The 16,574-nt window shown below is 44.2% G+C and overlaps 1 protein-coding gene across 1 annotated transcript in view; it reads right to left on the minus strand.

Moving 5' to 3' along the window:
• Nucleotides 1-16,574, minus strand: part of Ctnnbl1 (catenin beta like 1) — a 157,613-nt gene that overhangs the window by 13,657 nt on the left and 127,382 nt on the right. The gene's annotated exons all lie outside the window — the stretch shown is intronic.

Below are 16,574 nucleotides of genomic sequence, written 5' to 3' on the forward strand. Positions count from 1 at the left end.
GGCATTGCAGATCTCGGCCATGATGTAGCAGATGTGCTGGAGAACAAAGAGTCCCGCGTCCAGGCGCCGGAGGTAGAACTCATCTTCCAAGTCACTGTCTATAATCTCTCCACGCCGGACTATGTCCTAGAAACAAAGAAACATTTGGGGATATAAGCCAGTGAGCAGAGGCAAAGAAGGGGTTTCTGGTCTAACCACAACATACAAAGAAAGCTCCTCATCCTGACTTGCTCTCCTCTCCCTCGGCTCTGAAGGAACTTTCTTGGGACCTCCCTCCCTCCCTCCTTTCCTTCCTTTATAAGACGAGCAGATTCTTTGCCTTACATACCTCAGTTTTGGAGAGAGGTGGGGACAGGATCTTGCTATGCAGCTCAGGCTGGCCTTCAACTTATGATCTTCCTGTCTTAGCCTCCTGTGTGCTGGGATTACAGGCTTGTGCCACCCTACTCAGCTTGGTCTCCTCATTTTGAATGGACTACAGAGGCCCTAAGAGTCAAGTTTAAAGCCCAAATATATATATATATATATCTGTTTCTATCTTGTAAGTCAGGGCCAAAATGCTCTCATCCACATATTTAACCTAAAAAAATATGCTGAAGGGACACAAATTTAAACTATGTATTGCTTCTAGTCTTTTTTATTTAAAAAAATGTTCAGTTGACACATTTTAATTGTACATACTTATGGAGTACAGTGTAATTTGATACATGTATACAAAGTAAAATGATCAAATGAGGGTAATTAGCATTTCCATCTCCTTAAACATTTATTGTTTTTTTTTGTACTGAGAACCTCTGAACTCCTCTAATCTAGCTCTTTACGAAATACATAATAAGTGGCTAACTATAGTTTCCTCTCTTCTGTCACAGAGCCCTGGAGACCATTCTTCCTACTGAGCTGTATTCTGGTCTCCACTGCCTCCCCCATAGTGATCACTCTTCTACTGCTAGAAAATAAGCTTGTTTGGCCCACACATTCTTTACTCTTTGGTCTGAGCCTCCATAACTAATCTCTCTACAAGATACGCTCAACTCTTTCCCTTCCAAGTCAAGGGAACACAGGGAAGAAAGGTCGTTTTCTCTGTCTTGGAGCCCAGGGGGGACCAACAGGAACTCCACTACTGTACACACAACCCTTTGCTCACGTTTTGTTGGGTGCAAAATGCTGCAACTTTCCCTTTGTATTTCCTAAGTCCAATACTCCTCTATATCGAAGCTCTAATGGACGAAGGGAGTCTCTTCCCAGTCCTTTGTAACCCAGACCTGCCAGACTTGTCCCTCTTTCTCCAGTGGATTTTTAAGAAACAGCTTTATAGAGATATAATTTACATATCACACAATTCACCCACTTAAATCGTACAATTTAATGGCTTTTAGAGTATTTAGAACTGGGCAATCATCACTGCAATTTCAGAATACACCCTGCCCCACCAAGTGGACAGTAACACTTTTGCCTGGGAGCTCTTCTCCACATTTGGACACTTGCTGCCTTCCTGCTCGTGAACTCTGGCATCTCTCTCAGGTCCATTCCACCTTTAAGCTACCTCTACCACAAAGCCTTTCCTGATTATTTAAGCCCAACTCCTTCCTTCCCAGCATTCCTGAGTGCACCTCAGGCAAGCTGCTCCATCACGTGACCTCCTTTTGCACCTGCAGTCACTGTCCTGGTCAGCACCCACTCCCTTGGCTGACAGCTTTTATTTCAGGAGGGTGGACTGTGAGCTCCGGGAAGGTGGGGTCTAAATCTGGTTTGACCCCAGCCCAGTAAACTTTCAGAAGATGAATGAGAGAAAAAGACATCTGTTTTGGGCTGTGAGCTCTCAGGAGTGAGAAGTGGGGAACACACCTCAGTGTGCATGACTCAGACACGAGCTTAAGATGGCAGGTGCTGAGCCCATGTTTCTGATGACAATGACCCATTTCTCAATTCTGCTGGTATTTGTATGGCTATGGTTCTTTCTGACAACTTGGGTTCCTGTCACTGATGGAGCCCTGGGGACGCTGCTTACCACTCTCCCAAACGAGAAGGGCTTAGCACTGTGGTCGTCAATCTCCAACAAGAACCCTTCAGAGACTACTCAGATGCAGATAATGCACTTCTTTATTTGCTCAAGGGGCCAGCCTGTAGCAACACAAGGCTACTCTTCATCTTGCCCCTAAAGGCCTGTCTGCGAGGTAAAGAAGGCTGCAGAATGCCAGGGCCTGCCCTGTCTGACCAATTCCCACCACTAATTCTTAGCTTCATTTAGTAGCAAATTTCTTGGTAATCTGGTAATCATGCTAATGTTCATGAGGTAGTCATGAAGCACTGGCCCGACGTCTGAGGAGTTTAAGTTTCAGAGAAAGGCTGTTCTGTTTCTCATTTATTTACTTATAACTGTAACTTCCTATTCCAGAACTCCTACCTGCTCAGCATCTGCGGCACAGGAAAGAAAATTACTTCTAACTTTCACTCATCAAAAAGCATTTGGCACTAAAACCTCATATTTCTACAGTGCTATAAGGTTTAAAGTGCTACTACATATAAATGTCCTTACTAGCAAATTTAAAGAGGGCAGGGAAGGGGTTATTAATCCCAGTGTACAAATTAGAAAATAAGGCACACAGAAGTGAAACTGCTCATAATTATGTAATTACTAGTTATTATAATATGGACTCCCCTGGGGGTAAGACTTCTGTCTAATTCATTTCTGATGTAGAAATGGGTAACAGGGTAGAATTCAGTCCCCCTACCAAGTGCCCAGGTACAAGGACACCTTCCTAAGTAGTGAGCTAAGGCAGAAGAAAAAACTTAGGAAAAGGGAGGGAAGGGGAAGCCCTGGTCTTGGTCACCCAGGAGCTATTTGTCTTAGGAAGTCACAGAGACTTAGGAAATAACCAGAAGTAAATGGGTGCAGTGTACCCATAAGTTAAAAAATAATTATAAGTAGTAGGTACTGATTAGGGTAAGTGGATGTCAAGGTGCCCTGGAAGAAGGGTTTTTGGGCAAGGTTTCAAAGCCCATGGTGGGCAGTGACAGCAGAATGAACGCCTTGCAAGAATATCCAGTCTCCCCTTTGTCTAAGCTCCCTGGGAACATGCTTCATGCAGCTCATACTTCTTGCTCACTAGTGCCCCCTAATCTGGAACAAATGTGGCCTTTTCCTAGCCTTATCTTTTTCTTTTAATGTTGATATTCTCCATTTGCCATCATAATATGTTGAAGGTCGAAAATATGATGCTGTTCACAGGACTTTTCCTGAGATCTCCAAGTAGATATGATGTTTTGGTCTTTAAAAACACCACCTTGGATTTTCACCTCTGTTGTGGCACCTCCCATGGTCTACCTTATAACTAGTGAGTCAGAGGTTATCTCTTCCCAGTGTGGGTTTCCTGAAAGCCAAGAGGTGTGTTTTACTGACCTTTGTACCTTAGAAAGTACTTTGCATAGTACTTTTTGCTTAGTAGGCACTAAAAAAGCATTTGCCAAAGGGAATTTTAAAAATGCAGGCAAAGGCTCAAAACTAGTGAGTTGGGTGTGATAGGTAATTGGGGCAGAAGAGGAAACACCAGGAAATGGTGAGGAGAGTGCCTTGGAGGACTAGCTGATGCGAGCCTTGAATGCTGGCCAGAGACGTTAGAGATGAGGGGCTGCAGGCTGTCAGTCAGCACTGTGCAGGAAAATGTCATGAATAAGAATATGCAAACAGCCACATTCTGGACACACTGGTTTAAAGCACTGGAGACTGACAGGCAAGTAGAGTGCAGACCATCAGCCTATGTGAGAGGGTGCTTAAATGGTGAAGGGGAGGGGAAAGGGGAAGGGAGGGGAAGAAAGGAAACCTCTAGAAGCTGCAAACGTGGGACTCTGAAGTGGATTCATTCATCCATGCACCTAGTAAAGATAACACCTAATTGGCCCAGGTACTGTATGATAGGCTGGGACAGCAAAGATAAATAAAATAGCCCACACAATCAGGGAGCTTATAGTCAGAGGAGGCTAAACAACATGAACAGTTATTTCTGGAAAAAAAAAAAAAGCACTAACTAGCTATTATATAGGATTTCTCAACTGCTCTGAGTGCTGGGGATGGGTGGCTAACAGAAGGATGGACTAGGTCTGTCATGGGAGTCAGGAGTGTTCAAAGGAATGGAACCTTCGAGATGGAATGTGAACAAGCCTAATACGGCTAAGAACATTCCAAGCATAGGAAATAATGGTACCGAAAAGTCAGCATGGCTAGTGTGCAAATAAAAACTTTAGGAAGGAGTAAGGGAGTATATTTTGCTTTTTACAGCCTATTAGAAGATAATGTTCGTTTTGATTGTTTACTGCATGAATAATAACCCCTGCTCTCATCATCCCGTCACCCACTCACTGAGAAGAAGCATCTTGTGTTCGCAAAGGCTGCTTCTGCGCCAGGCACCAGGAGGTACTCAGAGATTTCCGAATAAACTGGACTTCTCCAAGTGTACCAGAAGTTCTGACCCAGTGGGGAAGAGGACAGCTCAGGCAGGCCACTTCCCAAGACTAGGGAGGGGCAGCACAAGGACTCAGACCCATGCCTGTGTTCTTTCCACACTATACCATGTGTGTGTGCAGGGAATGAACGCAGTTTTGTCCCAAGAACAAAGGAAGACTTTGTAAAAGAATGGCAGAAAGGCTCAAGAATGAAGCTGGGCAAAATTATGTTTCTTTCATTAGGTCAGAAGTGCCCCTGGTGATTCTTCCTTTTTTACCCTTTTCTCCATAATCTGATCTTTCAGGACACACTGCATTTTTCAGTTTCTCTGCTGTCCTCTATAAAGGGCAGACCCTGATCCATGAGAACAATGTCAAATTCCATTTTCTCTACTCTTCCCTTGGAACTTCTTGGACTCTGTTCAATTCAACATTCTACTTAGACATACGGCCTTATGATTTGAAAGTGAAATTTTCAAATGCAGATCTAAGATACAACAACAGCTCATCTCCAAGAAAAGCATCAGCACTGCTTCGGTGAACACACACAAAGACGAAACACAGATTTTGCCTTCTGAGAACCAAGTTTCTGCCCTGACAGTTTTAGAAGCACCATAGAAACTGTGTGCAGCGAAGTTGACTGCTGTCTGGATAGCACCTTATCTTGCCTGTTACAACTCTGTGGCATGGAATATTTACTGCTGAACAGATTCAGGAAAGCTGAGCACAAATACATACTCACTGCTAAAAGGGAAAGAAAAGAAGCAAGATTATGTATCATTCTGATGGGAAAGAAGGCAATGAGAAGTTTGGACACAGTTCTTTCAGGTACATTTTCTCAATTTCTGGTCCGTTTTAACAGGAAGTGAGATGGTATTTCACCTCTGTACTCATTATGAATGGATTAATACATTTCTGACTCCTTTTCTCAGTTTCCAAGACACCAGACAAAAGTCAATCTTGAGGTAAGGATACATGGTTCCTCTGGTGTCGCTGGGTGATGAGGTTAAATCAGAATCTGAAAGAACGTCCAAGGATGCTTGAAACTCCCAATCGGCTATTGGTACAACTAGACTTCACAAATCTGGCTAGGATTCAAGTCTCTGGAGAAGCAATATAAAAGTAACAAAAGTTGTAAGAATTGAAAAGAAATTCATCACAAGGCTTCTCCTTGCCCTATTCCTTCCCTTGTAAAAGGCTACAAGACTGAAGAAGTCTGAAGCTGGGAGTGGTATCCTATACATGTAATCCCAGCACTATGGAGGTTAAAGCAGGAGGATCTTGAGTTTAAGGCCAGCCTGGGAGTTAAAATCCAGTCTGAACTACATAGTGAGACCCTGTCTCAAAAGAAAAAGAAAAAGAAAAAAGAAAAAAAAAAAGGTCAGATCTTGAATACTCTTATAGTTATGTACTAATGAGATCCTGTGTCTGAAAGTGGGGGGGAGAAAGAAAGAAAGAAACAAAGACAGACAGACAGAAAGAAAGAAAGAGGAAAGGAAAGGAAGGAAGAAAGAAAGAAAGAACAAAATAAAGAAAGAGAGAAAGAAGGGAAAGAGAGAGAGAGAAAGAGAACGAATGGAGTTAGGTCAGCTGGCCCAAGTAAGATCAAACTTGCAGCCCAACCTCCTCAGTACACGAACACTGACAGACAGATCACAGATAACTTTTTCTAAAGGTTCCCAACCTCTTCTTGTTTTCTTTCCCTCTAAAGAAATCCTCTAACAGTACTAGAAGTAGTTAAGTTAGATTATGAAACTTCTTGGAACTCTGATGCATAAATTCTACAAACCAGTTCTCTGCCAAGGTACGACAGTGTATTAAGCAAATGGGATCAGGACCCAGCTCTGACATTAACTTCCTAATGTCTTTAGACAATTCAATCAATTTTTGTTGGTCCTCGCTTCTTTGCTTGGAGATGAAAAGCCTGCAATGGACTAGGAAAGGCAAACAAGGTTCACCCTGAGTGCCTACTCAAACCCACAGCAGTGGCTGCAGGGCACATGTGGAAAAGGGCTGCGAGGACAAGGGAGATCAGTGGGAAAGAGCCCTGAAATTAATTTGTGATGCTGTTTGTTAGTTTTCTGTTGCTGTGACCAAACACCTGGCACAAACAATGTAGGGAAGTTTATTTGGGCTCACAGATTCACAGGTTTCTGTCCATGAGTGGGGGGGAAGAGGGGAGGAGGAAAAGGAGGAAGAAGAGGAGGAGGGGAAGGAGGAGAAGGAGAAGGAGAAGAAGAAGAAGAAGGAGGAGGAGGAGGAGGAGGAGGAGGAAGAGGAGGAAGGAACAAGGAAGGAAGGAAGGAGAAGAAGCGGGGAGGGGGCAGAGGCAGACGGAGAGAGACAGAGACAGATATAATCACTGGATTAAAACCATTAATGGTGAGGTTAGTGCCCCATGACCCAATTACTTTCCAAAATCCCACTTTTGAATGCATGAGCCTTCTGAAGGACATTTTTGACTCAAACCATAATAAATGCCTCCATTTTACATGGGACAGAGACAGTGTCTCACCTTTGTCTCCCTGATCTGGTGCTCCAGGCTTCTTTTGGCTTTGATAATCTATGGCAAACCTAAGGCTGAGATACCTTTATAACCAGATGTAACGTATAACCATGCAAAGGCATATGTTGGATTTAAGCTGGTGGCTGACAGTGATCAGGACAGCCACTGCAAGAAATGCTTCCAGTTGGAGGCACGCGCCACACTTCAATAGGATGTGATGGTCAACAGTGACAATTAGCTTATCCTGTCGCTGATAAATTAAACTTCCTGGTAACAAAGACAGGGCCCCTGGATCTACTGTTACATGGATCTACATGTTACTGTTAAATGGACAGGCCATTTAAAAGCAACTGGAGCATGCAAATCAAGTGTGCTTCAAATGGGAATGTGATTAATAGGGGATTAAAGAGCAATTCCAAGAATTCAGTTACGTTAAGTGTTATAAATACATCTTCCTTTAGAAAATCTTAAAGTGGAAACTATGTATGTTGAATTGTATTTGAAACAAGACAGGAGAGTTAAGATTTGAAGGAAGTCTTCAACAAATTAATTCATTCAACTATCACCTCTGAGGAGAGTGAAGGTGACTGCCTTCTTCATAAAGCGATGACAGCGCGGCATCCACAGGGTGGTGTTCACTTTTCAAAGCAGGGCCCTGCATTAACCTCACTTGGTGTAATACCCTGAATTGGGTATGTACAACAAACATCATTTTCAGATTTCACAGATGGAAGAACTGAGACAGATGTCACAGGTCTGTCACTGAATTTCAGTTAGAGACTTGAATAGAATATGTTTCCCTAGTCCAAGGGCTTTTCTAGTAGTCTTTTTACTCTGGCAAGTGATGGGCAGCAAAAGTATAACAGTAGCAATAACAGTTCCCGAGTCTATAAGAAGGTGCCAGGTACTGTGCTAAGTACTTCTGTGGATTACTTTTATTTCCTCCTCAAAACCCCAATAGGCAAGAACTATTAAAATTGCCATTTTTCAAGTGGGAAACTAAAGCTTAGAGAGACAAATCTCTCCTAAGGTCACAAAGCTCATGGTGGAGTGATACAGACAGGATAGAAATGCACATAAATTTGGCTCCCAAACTATATTCACTTTCATGTTTAAGGAGGAAAAAGTCTTTGTTTTATGGTTCTTTTTCACAATTAGCACACATGAACTACATTTTGTTTTTCTTTATGCCTTATCTGGAAATTAATGCAAACCAGTGGCATTCAATATAAGGAGGCCAGATTCTCAGACTAACTTGTCTAAAAAAGAAACTTAGAAAGGGGAAAGGGGAACCCCTCCAACAAAAAATTATAGCTAAACTAGCAAATTTCACATACAATCTGAGAGTTAAAAAAAACAACACTTTAATAGGTTTTGTTGTTCATTCCATAAGAGAGGGTTAGAATAAAAACTTCGATGTAATTCAGTAAATGGCGCATTAAGTAGAACAGATTGCAATTCACAGCAGCACCAGCCTATTTGGGGGCTGCTAAAATAAACAGATTCAACCTCAAAGACACACAAGGAGCTGGTACGTGTAGCACCAAGGTGCCATTTGTGCAGGGTGTGTGTGTCTTCCCCTCCCAGCCACATCTTCACTTTAAATGCTAATCTGTCTTCCGGAGCACTACCAAACGTGTCTCTCTCCGCAGTCAGTCAGGCCCTCTGAGTGAGCATGTGGATGCCATTTCTAGTCTGCCCCTGACAGGCAGCGAGCTGCCCCTGGCTGATAGAAGGGGAGAGTCATAAAAGAGGCTGCTGTAAAGCCAATGCAAATCTCTCTTGCTTCGATATGAGAGGAAGCAACTCAGAGCCTGAATATGCAGCCCTAAGAGAAGCAGCAGCTACCACCTACAGTCCTGTGCAAGAAGTGTTCCACCATTGAGAAAATGCCAGGTCTTTTGAAAATTCCAAAGCAAGGGGAGAAACTTAAACCACAGGAGAGAGGGGCAAATGGAGATGGGGAAGGTATAGTACCAGTAAAGCAAAATTTTCCTCTAAAAGTTTCTAAAAATCGGCAGACTATTAGAGAAGGGTCCTAGAGTTTTCATCAACTGGGGAAACTGAGACTGGAGAGCCAGTAAGGGAAATTTTTTGGGAGGTGACTATAGCTAAATGATAGCATCCCTAATAGAATCCAAGGACCCAGGGTCAGAGCTTTGCTCATAGAGTAGAAACTCACTACGTCATGCCACCTTACCAAATAAGTATGTGTCAGGTTTTGTCAGACAATTTCAAACATCCTCAAATGACCCTATATTAAAGTGACCATGAAGATTGACATACATGCAGGGCAAGGGAAGCTCTTCCTAGGGGCAGAGAATCTGTGTGTGGCAGAGCTGGCATTTAAACTTAGCCTTGGTCAGGTTCTTTCTACGTTACCATGATGCCTACATCTCTAAATTTATTTAACATACGCTCCCTAAAACAAAAACTCCAGAGTGCTCATTTGAACATCAATGATCTATAAGCCAGTCCTGACAGAACCAAAGCTTCCACGGTAGCAGATGCAATACATAATACAAGGCCAGAAAATGACAATCCTGTTGAAGGAACAGAAAAAGTGAACAAATCAGCCCATTTATGAGGGCTTAGAGTAGTTTAGATTGAGTGGCAGGCAAGTGTGTGGGCCAAAAACACTCGTGATAATGGCTACAATGTAAAGCTTCCTCCCTTGTGCTAGGGACTAGATTAAGTGATGCAATTTTACTAATTGATTTGATCTTCCCCACAACCCCATAGATCAGTACCATTATTCTCATCCTTTTGGTGATGTGGAAACTGAAACAGGTGTTTCAATGACTTGCTTGTGACTGGCTGCAGGAAGTAAAGCCAGGACCTGAGACTATGTAGCCTGGTCCCAGAGTCCCTGCTGTTCAGCTAGTGGCTGTAGTTCCCAGCTGTGCTCAGGGCATTGAGGAGGGGATTCAGCAGTCCTAGAGCAGGCTTTCTGCATGAACTGACAGGGAAACACCAGGCAGCATGTTTGGCATGTAGCAGACATTCAATCCATATTTACTGACTCATCTGTATGCCCAAACCCAGAAGAATTCGGAGGAATTAGCCAGCTGTGGAAAGGCACATGGAAAAGATGGCACCAAGAAGTATTGTAGGCAGAATCAACAGCAAGTAGCAAATGCCTAGGAAGTTGGAGAAAGTGAGGCACAACTGGCTTTGGCTCATCATGAAGGGGTGAGGGATACGGGTCGAATGGCAGGCAGAAGCTGGTGATGGAGTTTCAACTACATGCTGATGGTTACACAGCACCAGCACATCTGTGTTTGAAGAGGGAAGAGACCCAAGTGACTTTTATTTTAGAAAATCTCTGGTTATTGTGTAAAAGATGAACTGGAGGTGACAAAGCTAGAGCTAGGAAACTAGTTAGGAGAGTGCTGCACCAGGCACAAGAAGATGACTAAAATGAAGCACTGGTAGTGAGGACAGGCTGCAGAGATTTTGCAAGTAAAATTTATCAGGTGGCTGTGCGGTGGGTGGGAGTATGCAGATGATATGCAGGCTTCTGACTTGGGGATATTGATGAATGGTCCTGTTGTGGGAGGAAGGAAGGAGATTACCAGGGTCAGGACCAGAGACAGGAAACCCTGTGGGCCACGCCCAGGTGCAGCTGGCTGAGAGTCTGCAAAGTGGGAGGCCCCAGCACACAACCCTGATTCTAGCAGATTCTCACTGAGCATGGGAGGTTGGTAGGGCACAGTGATCAGCCCTGATGAAAGAGGACAACAGCAAAACAGAGTACTCAGAACTACACTGCAAGGCAAGTGGCAGAGGTATGGGACCAGAAGCAGGCCTGGCTTTTCCTCCCATTGCAGAAAGGGCGGCTGTGACTGGGAGGCAGTAGAGAGTGAGAGCCACACAGCAGGAACAGTGGGTGTACGAGAGGGAAGCAGAAGAGGAAAAAGCACCATGGCTCCCCACCCCCACCACACTAGACTTATGGGCAGAGAGCTGTGTTCTGGCACACTGAGGAAGTTTGGGAGCCACTGGTTTAAAGAGCGGAGAGAAACTCTCAGCAGGATTCTCTTTTTTTAAAGCTTGCCTGGGGAGCTTCCAGCCTAGTTAGCAGAAGAATCAATGGCAGACACATTTCACTGTCTGCATCCTTACCCTGTGCTTTTCAGGATCACATACCCTATTCATTCATTCCTACAGTTCACCCCTTTGCATACAAATCTTTCTTTTCTTTTTGAGACAGGGTCTTGCTCTGTTACCTTGGTTTGTCCTGAACTCTTGGGCTCAAGCGATTCTCCTGCCTCAGCCTCCTGAGTGCTAGAACTACAAGCATGGACTACAGAGCGCAGCCATACAAATCTTTGAATTCCAAATGCTGAGGAAATAGTCTGCTTAAGATATCAAGTCCTGCGGATACTGTTTCATTACGGAGTCCATCTTTTTCTTTCCAGGATAAAGCCTAGAATGATTTAACTGTGGCAAAATTAGCATGCAATTTGTAAGTCATTACGGTGCAAAGTATGTGGTGAGAACACTTTATTGAATAAACCTGCTGAGTATAATTTTCCCAGGAACTAAGAAAGAAAAACCTCTCTCTAAGGCTCTCCTCCCTCTTAGAAATCCCTGCCAGCGCCTATCTAATTACATCTTACTTTAGACAGTCAGGAGCCAGGCAGGCTCTGCACATTTAACCAACAGAAGCTGGAACCAACCAGAAGGAAATCAGGGCTCTTGGCATTTTCTGAGCATGAACTTGTTTGGGCCTGGTGAAAACTGCTGAGACAAGCACCCTGGATATTTACCAGATCATGAGGACTGCTGCTCACTACAAGAGTCTGAAAATCATGTGGCCTTAAAGTTCAGGTCAAATCTTGTTAACCAGGAACCCCTAGGGTGTGTCCAGATATGCCATGGCCCTGTAATCCCAAACGGGGAGTACAGCAGAGGGTCACGGCCCAGGACCTGGAGTCTGCTAGCTCCACACTGGTGTAGGAATGTTATGTGAACAAAACGTGTATAAAATTATCTATCAGTTGGTCCTATAGAGTCTTCCAAATCAGAATATTTTTCCTTAGTGAGTGTTTCTACAGGGCTAGGAATATAGTTCAGTGGCAGAACACTTGCCTAGCATGCATGAGACCCTGAGTTTGATCCCCAGCACCATAAATAAAACAAAATTTAAAAAACCAAACTAGAATACTGTCACACATTTGTACTTATTTATTTATGTACTTATTTTTGCAGTACCAGGGATCAAACTCAGGACCTTGTGCTTGAGAGGCAGGCGCGGTGCCACTGAGCTAAATCCCCAGCCCTGCACTTACATATTTTTTGATGATAGGGCTAACTGCAGAAGAAACAAAAATCAGGGTTAAAAATTAGAGTTAGCCAGGCATGGTGGCACACGCACATAATCCCAGCATTCTAGGAGGCCAAGACAGGTGGATTGCAAGTTAAGCCGGGCCTTGGCAACTCAGCAAGACTAAAAACAAAACAAAACAATTAAAGTAAAGAAAAGGCTTGGGATGTAGTTCAGTTGAAAAGATCCTGGGTTAAATCCCCAGTACTGCCAAAAAACCAAAACAGAACCAAAATCCAGAAATAATGCCCAGGGTGATCTCTTAATACTGAAGGACAGGTATTGATTTCATTTAACAAGGAGTGGTCCTTCATTTTGTCATGTGTGATCTCAGGCCAAAAGGCCTGAAAATATGATGAACAATAGAGACTAAAGTCCCAGAGGCAGAAAGCAAACAAAATAATTCCTACTTACAAAGCGGCAGAAAGGAGGCTTCTTTACATATGGTGGTCAGTGAAAGACTCTCTGAGGAGGTGACATTTATGCTGAGACATGACAGTGGAGGAGGCAACAGGAAGAGAAAACCCAGGGCAGAAGACATGAGCAAAGAGAAAGGCTGGAAGGCAGGAGGGTAGTGCTGGAAGAAGGGATTGGGGTGGGGAAGTACTGGGAAGTCAGATCAGGCGACATCTTGTAGTACTAGGGAATTGAGGCTGGAGTGGGAAGGAGGGAGGGAGATAGAGAAAGGGAGAGAGAAAGAGAAAAGGAGTGGGGAGAAATTAGTCTTTGTAGAGAAAAGAAAACAAAGGGTTCTATGATCACCTTCTAAATGTCAGGCCTTACTGCAGGCAGCTTTTTTGTTTATTAGTTTGGTGTTTACTGTTATCATATCACTACCTACAAAATTTCTCAAAGCATACAAATTAAGACATTTTCAGTTAAGCTATGTGTCCAGTCAGAGCCAGGAAGGGCCTAGCCCCAGAGCCCATACTCTCCCTCTTATACTCTCCACATCCTACCCCAACTTCGCTTCCTACCCAAACTGGAAATGCCTGAGACATCTCCATCTTTTTAAGGTTCAGTGTGAAAGATAAGTCATCAATAAACCTGTTTGGGTGATTCTAGTGCTCCTTGCATTCTCTGGCCCTCGGCAGGAGCCTACTTTTAGGGGCATGTCGGCCTCTCGCCCCTGGCCAGTGCCTGGCCCACTGCCCTGCACAGAGCACCTAGTCAATGTTTACCAAATGACTGGATTCTTTCTAGTGAATCTTGCTCAACTGCAAACTAGAGACTTGTAGTGTACCCAGAGGAACCCAAGATGTACAGGGAAGGGTGCCTCTGAGACACTAGACACGCTAACACCTGACTCTATAATCTCAAGTTTTATGTTGCAGACTTAGTGAAGTGTACGATAATTATTCATTACTAATCTGATGGTCAATGTTATCAAAATGTCCGAGATATACACATTCCATTCAAGTCAACAATTATTTGCTCTGTTCCCAATGGTACAGGAGTGATGAACCTTTTAGGGTAGTCATAGTGAACATTTTGGAACAAATGCCCAAACTGTAACCCCAAACCCATTTATTTATCACAAACTGCCAACACTGCAATTAAACCTGAATACTGAGGTTTTAGTTTAGAAAAATCAACTCATATGTTAATATCTGTTGCCGTAAAAGTAAAACAACATGCGTGCCATAGGTTCACCACCACCATTTTAGAGCTTTCAATGATAACAAACAGCTGGCTGCAGGCCAGGTGCCATAGGTTCGCCACAACTGATGAGGAATGTTCAAATTTAGTGAGTGTGAAGAGACAAACTACTTAAGACTTAAAAGACTAAATGAGGGACAGGAGAGGAGGCCTTGTTGTTCTTAGTCACTTGATACCTGTAAGGTGGCTTCATATGCCAGGATGGAGCCTGAGTGCTGGCAGGAAACACCGCTCACAAATGCGTCCCTCCCTGCCGCCCACCCTGGCTCTCTGAGCATCACTGTGGCTGCCCAGCACTAATGGCCTTGGAATGTTTGCCAGTGCCCAGCAAAACAGCCTTGGCATCAGAGAGACAGATATTTGTCAGGAATGGCAGGGGCCCATGCCTATGGCACACAGCAGCCCTTCAAGTGCTGCGGGGAGCGGCTACAGCGATCAGTCTCCGTCAGCACTAATCAATTTCACACCCTCTTCAGTGCTGATAATAGATAATCATGTGGGAAGCAGGCCAAATTCCTTAGCAGATACATGCAAGCTGCTGCCGATGCCCAAACCGTTTACTTGGTCTCCCTCAAAATGTTGACATGTTGCCTCAAACAAAGCACCGGATGGTGCCAATACTTCGTTCTGCCAGGGTGATGCCTTCTGGGGCAGCTGGCAAGGCGGATGCACTCAGGAAAAGGACTGCCTGGCTTACTTAAAAGTTACAAAAGAATTTCAACAGAAGCCAGGAAAATCTGCCACTAGCCACAGTAACTTCTACTTACTGAGCCAGGTACGTTATATAATTTATACTTACTTTTCATAATAACTGAAAGAGAGGTGTTATTATTTCCATTTTACAGATTTCAGGAAAACCAAAGTTTAGAAAGATCAACTTGGCTGTTTGAGAGCTCAGAGGTAGGCAGTAGCAGCCTTAGCTTAAACCCTGGGCTTTCTGACTTCCCATATGCACTTACTTCATCTTCATGGTTTCCACCAGGTTATTTGTCCTCCACCAAGAGGAGCATCCTCTCACTGGGCTTTTAATCCATTCCACTGTCAAAAATTGCAGAGAGCTACCAAGGGATATTTAACTGAACCCAAAGGAAAATATCGAGCTTACGGGGATCTGAGAGCCCCTGGCTAAGGTTCTCTAAGGCACAGCAACAAGCTACAGCTAGCAATGACTCTGAGGTGCTGCCACTGCCTTTTAGATGCTGCTCCTCCTACTATGCCTCAAACTACTCCAGCTGCTTGCATGCACAACTCTGTCAGGGCTGGGGCCCCCATGGTCTCATGACTGGTTCAATTCTAATTACCATTCAGATAAAGATAGGATATCTTATTCTGGTACTGTTACAGTCACTTGGTGGCCCTCATGCACACATTATTCTACAGGAAGAGGAAAATCTAATCCAAGAACAAAACAAAGCAGGCGGGGTATGTGGAATGAAAGAGCTCTGTGAGGAATGCACTAGTATATGAAGTCCAGCTCAGACTTTAGAGACTCTGCCTTTTATCTTGCAGAGGTATCACTGTATAAAAGAAAGTCCCAGTCGATCAATTCCATCAATCAGCAAACATCTGAGTACTACCAAGTTTAGAGATCACAGGGATATCCCAAGAACAATAAGCACAGTTACCATCTATTGTTCTTTATAACTGAAGGAGTGTTTTGTGAAAGGGGAGTGTTGGGTAGGAAGAGGTGGACAGAAACAAGGTGCAGGCAACAGGCTCATCTTCTTCCCTAGCTCTAGCCCAGCCCCCATAGCTGGAGGTAGCGTGAGCCTCCTTTTCAAGGTGAAGGGCTCTGTGCAAGGCAGTGTTGGCATGGGCTCTCCTGCCAGTGAGGTTCAGAAGCCTCAAGTGTATCTTGAAGGCAGGAAGACTGATAAAGAGAATGCAGTGATCTGGCAGATCAAGATCACAAGGAAAATGAGAAGCAAGGAAGGATCACATTGTAATGTGACCACAGACTGAGGAACGTCTTGCAGTGGACAGAATACAAATTGGACGTTAAACAGCAGACATGGAAAGCACCCTGGTTAAGGAATGCAATGAGTAAGCTACAGAAGTCAGAGATGGCAGAGAGCTTAACGGAAGAGGTGAGAAATAGAGAAGGTAGTATACTATGTTGGAGAGCCAGCCTCTCAAGATCTAGAATGGCACCCTTCCCCTAGCAAATGTCAGCATCAAGAAATGGCTGCAACACACCTGGGCCTTTCTTCTCTAGGCCTCTGTGTATGAGAGGACTAGGTTTAATGGCCCCTCAGCTTCCTTTCAGCTGTCCTATTCTGGACCACCCTTCCTTAGAAGGCTTCTCTCAGGAGTATAGCAGTCGGCAAGCATGGGCACGAAGACAGCTCTGCCAACATGGCACTGAGACAGTGCTCCACTTGGGCCAGACCTTCTGAGAGAAGCTCTTGTGTAAGGCACTGACACTATCCTCCCAGACTCCCAGCACAGACCTGGATCAGTCCAAACATCCTTCCTCCTAAAAACTGTCACTCCATAGAAGCGTGGGGATGGGAGCATTACACACATTGTCAGAGTGTTATCTGCCTTGCTTTTACAACTTGGTAGGTAGCACATGGCCTTATCTATCCTGCAGGTGGGGGCAGATGGAGGGAGAGAGAGGATACAAAAGGGGTCCAAACG

This window comes from Fukomys damarensis, unplaced genomic scaffold (assembly GCF_012274545.1).
Source record: "Fukomys damarensis isolate Sample0158 unplaced genomic scaffold, DMR_v1.0_HiC HiC_scaffold_22, whole genome shotgun sequence".
Taxonomy (NCBI): domain Eukaryota; kingdom Metazoa; phylum Chordata; class Mammalia; order Rodentia; family Bathyergidae; genus Fukomys; species Fukomys damarensis.